This window comes from Xenopus laevis, chromosome 3L (genome assembly GCF_017654675.1).
Source record: "Xenopus laevis strain J_2021 chromosome 3L, Xenopus_laevis_v10.1, whole genome shotgun sequence".
In the NCBI taxonomy this organism is placed as follows: Eukaryota; Metazoa; Chordata; class Amphibia; order Anura; family Pipidae; genus Xenopus; species Xenopus laevis.
This window is the reverse complement of record NC_054375.1, coordinates 155,420,858-155,426,857: the sequence shown is the minus strand read 5'-3', so window position 1 is coordinate 155,426,857 and position 6,000 is coordinate 155,420,858. Positions and strand designations below refer to the sequence as shown.

Sequence of the window (6,000 nt, the reverse complement as noted above, 5' to 3'; positions counted from 1 at the left end):
GTAAGTACAGGGGAGAGAGGGAGGGTACAGTAAGTACAGGGGAGAGACGGAGGGTACAGTAAGTACAGGGGTGAGACGGAGGGTACAGTAAGTACAGGGGAGAGAGGGAGGGTACAGTAAGTACAGGGGAGAGACGGAGGGTACAGTAAGTACAGGGGAGAGACGGAGGGTACAGTAAGTACAGGGGTGAGACGGAGGGTACAGTAAGTACAGGGGTGAGACGGAGGGTACAGTAAGTACAGGGGTGAGACGGAGGGTACAGTAAGTACAGGGGTGAGACGGAGGGTACAGTAAGTACAGGGGAGAGACGGAGGGTACAGTAAGTACAGGGGAGAGACAGAGGGTACAGTAAGTACAGGGGAGAGAGGGAGGGTACAGTAAGTACAGGGGAGAGAGGGAGGGTACAGTAAGTACAGGGGAGAGACGGAGGGTACAGTAAGTACAGGGGTGAGACGGAGGGTACAGTAAGTACAGGGGAGAGACGGAGGGTACAGTAAGTACAGGGGTGAGACGGAGGGTACAGTAAGTACAGGGGTGAGACGGAGGGTACAGTAAGTACAGGGGTGAGACGGAGGTACAGTAAGATGTAGGTTGACAGGATACAGTAAGTACAGGGGAGAGATGTGGTACAATAAGTACAGGACAAATATCCAGGATAGAGAAAGAGGGGGAGGAGTTATAGTGAGTAGAGGAGGAAGGGGGAGGAGTTACAGTGATAACAGGAGGGAGGGGGAGGGACAGTGAGTATAAAGTATAAAGAGACGGATGATTCGCTGCAGGTTGGAGTCAGTGATAAACAATAGGTGAGAGAGAGAGGTGGGCGGAGAGAGGGCGGGAGCCGGCGCTGATTGGCTGATAAGTGAAAGGAGTGACAGAGGGGAGGAGCCGTGAGTGGATGACGTATGGGTAACTGCGCACTTTAAATAAACCAGCGAAATTTCCAGAGGAACCGGGATTCCCACTGTCCGACCCTCCTGCCCCCCCTGTCTCTTCCCCTGTGCGCCCCCTTGTCTCCTTCTGCCCCGCCCCCATAATTGCTCCTTACCCCCCCGCCCCCCCAGCCCTATCCCCAGGACTCAACTTCCCCTCCCTCTGTCTTTTGCCCCCCTAAATGTCACCCCCAGGCTCCAACCTGCCCCCCCATAATCCATTATTAACTCTTCCCTCTGATGTGCCGCCCCCCATTTACCTGCCCCCCCAAACCATCTCTCCTGCCCCCTCTGATCCCCCCCATCCCTTTATCCCCTGTACCCCCCCCCCCCCACACTTTGCTCAGTCCTGACTCAGAGGCCACGCGGGACCCGGAGACTGAAGGGCAAATACTCAGGTGTGTCCCCCCGGGCAAATATAAGGGGTATTTATGGGGCAGGATAGAGACTGGTTCTTCTCATCCCTCCTATTGCAACAACTCTGCCCATTGTATATGTCTGTGTGTTAGAGCCTTTGTATATGTCTGTGTGTTAGAGCCTTTGTACATGTCTGTGTGTTAGAGCCTTTGTATTTGTTCGCTAATGAATGGGCCCTGGGCTTTTACTGACCGTGGGGCACTAAGTAAAGGGGCCCTGGACTTTAAACCTGATAAATGTTGCTGGTGAGTATTGGGGCCTGTAACTAATGGGCCACCCCATGAGGCTAAAAAATACATATTCCCCAAAACTGTTATATTTGCTCCAAATATAGTGTCCTGTGTCACTGATAACACCCCAGGAAGCTGTGATTTAGAGTGTTAGCTCTTGTAGCAGTCATGAGACGCAGTATGGGCAGATATAGATGCCTGGTACTAATGTGGTATATATATTATAATGCCCATATCACCCTGCTAAATGCTCCCCCTAATATCTGCTCCCATCACATATTGCCCAGGAAATCACATTGGCTGCCCACTGTGTACCCCTTATTTATATTGAGTTTGTGCCTCAATGTATAGGTGTCTAAATATTGTGTATTTATTGGAACTCTCTGCATGGAACTATTATAGTTTTATCTAGCCAGCATCTAATAGGGGTGCATATAGGAACCCCTATTCCCATACAGTATATTATAGAGATATATAGGAACCCCTAACCCCATACAGTATATTATAGAGATATATAGGAACCCCTATCCCCATACAGTATATTATAGAGATATATAGGAACCCCTAACCCCATACAGTATATTATAGAGATATATAGGAACCCCTAACCCCATACAGAATATTATAGAGATATATAGGAACCCCTAACCCCATACAGTATATTATAGAGTTATATAGGAACCCCCTAACCCAATACAGTCTATTATAGAGATATATAGGAACCCCCTAACCCCATACAGTATATTATAGAGATATATTGGAACCCCTTAACCCCATACAGTATATTATAGATATATATAGGAACCCCTAACCCCATACAGTGTATTATAGAGCTATATAGGAAACCCTAAGACCAAACAGTATATTATAGAGATATATAGGAAACCCTAACCCCATACAGTATATCATAGAGATATATAGGAATCCCCTAACCCCATACAGTATATTATAGAGATATATAGGAACCCCTAACCCCATTCAGTGTATTATAGAGATATATAGGAACCCCCTATTTCCATACAGTATATTATAGAGATATATATGAACCCCTAACCCCATACAGTATATTATAGAGTTATATAGGATCCCCCTAACGCAATACAGTCTATTATAGAGATATATAGGAACCCCTAACCCCATACAGTATATTATAGAGATATATAGGAACCCCTATCCCCATACAGTATATTATAGAGATTTATAGTAACCCCTAACCCCATACAGTATATTATACAGATATATAGGAACCCCCTATTCCCATACAGTATATTATACAGATATATAGGAAACCCTAACCCCATACAGTATATTATAGAGATATATAGGAACCCCTAACCCCATACAGTGTATTATAGAGATATATAGGAACCCCTATTCCCATACAGTATATTATAGAGATATATAGGAACCCCTAACCCCATACAGTATATTATAGAGATATATAGGAACCCCTATCCCCATACAGTATTTATAGAGATATATAGGAACCCCTAACCCCATACAGTATATTATAGAGATATATAGGAACCCCTAACCCCATACAGAATATTATAGAGATATATAGGAACCCCTAACCCCATACAGTATATTATAGAGATATATAGGAACCCCTAACCCCATACAGAATATTATAGAGATATATAGGAACCCCTAACCCATACAGTATATTATAGAGTTATATAGGAACCCCCTAACCCAATACAGTCTATTATAGAGATATATAGGAACCCCCTAACCCCATACAGTATATTATAGAGATATATAGGAACCCCTATCCCCAAACAGTATATTATAGAGATATATTGAAACCCCTTAACCCCATACAGTATATTATAGAGATATATAGGAACCCCTAACCCCATACAGTGTATTATAGAGCTATATAGGAAACCCTAAGACCAAACAGTATATTATAGAGATATATAGGAAACCCTAACCCCATACAGTATATCATAGAGATATATAGGAACCCCTAACCCCATACAGTATATTATAGAGATATATAGGAACCCCTAACCCCATTCAGTGTATTATAGAGATATATAGGAACCCCTATTTCCATACAGTATATTATAGAGATATATATGAACCCCTAACCCCATACAGTATATTATAGAGTTATATAGGAACCCCCTAACGCAATACAGTCTATTATAGAGATATATAGGAACCCCTAACCCCATACAGTATATTATAGATATATATAGGAACCCCTATCCCCATACAGTATATTATAGAGATTTATAGTAACCCCTAACCCCATACAGTATATTATACAGATATATAGGAACCCCCTATTCCCATACAGTATATTATACAGATATATAGGAAACCCTAACCCCATACAGTATATTATAGAGATATATAGGAACCCCTAACCCCATACAGTGTATTATAGAGATATATAGGAACCCCTAACCCCATACAGAATATTATAGAGATATATAGGAACCCCTATCCCCATACAGTATATTATAGAGATATATAGGAACCCCTAACCCCATACAGTATATTATAGAGATATATAGGAACCCCTAACCCCATACAGAATATTATAGAGATATATAGGAACCCCTAACCCCATACAGTATATTATAGAGTTATATAGGAACCCCCTAACCCAATACAGTCTATTATAGAGATATATAGGAACCCCCTAACACCATACAGTGTATTATAGAGATATATAGGAACCCCTATCCCCATACAGTATATTATAGAGATATATAGGAACCCCTTAACCCCCATACAGTATATTATAGAGATATATAGGAACCCCTAACCCCATACAGTGTATTATAGAGATATATAGGAAACCCTAAGCCCAAACAGTATATTATAGAGATATATAGGAAACCCTAACCCCATACAGTATATTATAGAGATATATAGGAACCCCCTAACCCCATACAGTATATTATAGAGATATATAGGAACCCCTAACCCCATACAGTGTATTATAGAGATACATAGGAACCCCTAACCCCATACAGTATATTATAGAGTTATATAGGAACCCCCTAACCCAATACAGTCTATTATAGAGATATATAGGAACCCCTAACCCCATACAGTATATTATAGAGATATATAGGAACCCCTATCCCCATACAGTATATTATAGAGATTTATAGGAACCCCTAACCCCATACAGTATATTATACAGATATATAGGAACCCCCTATTCCCATACAGTATATTATAGAGATATATAGGAACCCCTAACCCCATACAGTATATTATAGAGATATATAGGAACCCCTAACCCCATACAGTGTATTATAGAGATATATAGGAACCCCCTATTCCCATACAGTATATTATAGAGATATATAGGAACCCCTAACCCCATACAGTATATTATAGAGTTATATAGGAACCCCCTAACGCAATACAGTCTATTATAGAGATATATAGGAACCCCTAACCCCATACAGTCTATTATAGAGATATATAGGAACCCCTATCCCATACAGTATATATAGAGATTTATAGGAACCCCTAACCCCATACAGTATATTAAACAGATATATAGGAACCCCCTATTCCCATACAGTATATTATAGAGATATATAGGAACCCCTAACCCCATACAGTGTATTATAGAGATATATAGGAACCCCCTATTCCCATACAGTATATTAGAGATATATAGGAACCCCTAACCCCATACAGTATATTATAGAGTTATATAGGAACCCCCTAACGCAATACAGTCTATTATAGAGATATATAGGAACCCCTAACCCCATACAGTATATTATAGAGATATATAGGAACCCCTATCCCATACAGTATATTATAGAGATTTATAGGAACCCCTAACCCCATACAGTATATTATACAGATATATAGGAACCCCCTATTCCCATACAGTATATTATAGAGATATATAGGAAACCCCAACCCCATACAGTATATTATAGAGATATATAGGAACCCCTAACCCCATACAGTATATTATAGAGTTATATAGGAACCCCCTAACCCAATACAGTCTATTATAGAGATATATAGGAACCCCTAACCCCATACAGTATATTATAGAGATATATAGGAACCCCTATTCCCATACAGTATATAATAGTTATATAGGAACCCCCTAACCCAATACAGTCTATTATAGAGATATATAGGAACCCCTATCCCCATACAGTATATTATACAGATATATAGGAACCCCTAACCCCATACAGTATATTATAGAGATATAATTTGTCTCACAGTGAGACAATGTGGAACTTGGCAGTGAATTGTTTGTTTTTGTGGAGAGATTTGTGTTGTACAAATAAGTGAATGATAGGGGGGGTATTCTCACTAATCAGATGGATTCGGGGGGATTGTGTAATACAGAATGAAGGTACAGGGGGATTCCTGGAGTCGGACGCTCGTTTGATTGGTTAGAGAATTGTTCTCCATACTCA

The 6,000-nt window shown here is 40.7% G+C and overlaps 1 protein-coding gene across 1 annotated transcript in view; it reads left to right on the top strand.

Annotated features, from left to right (window-relative positions):
• Positions 1-1,063: 1,063 nt before the first annotated feature.
• Positions 1,064-6,000, top strand: part of kdm6b.L (lysine (K)-specific demethylase 6B L homeolog) — a 68,776-nt gene continuing 63,839 nt past the window's right edge. Inside the window, exon 1 of the mRNA XM_041587375.1 lies at positions 1,064-1,327. The gene's annotated coding sequence lies outside the window, so the exon portion shown is untranslated. The remainder of the gene's footprint in view (positions 1,328-6,000) is intronic.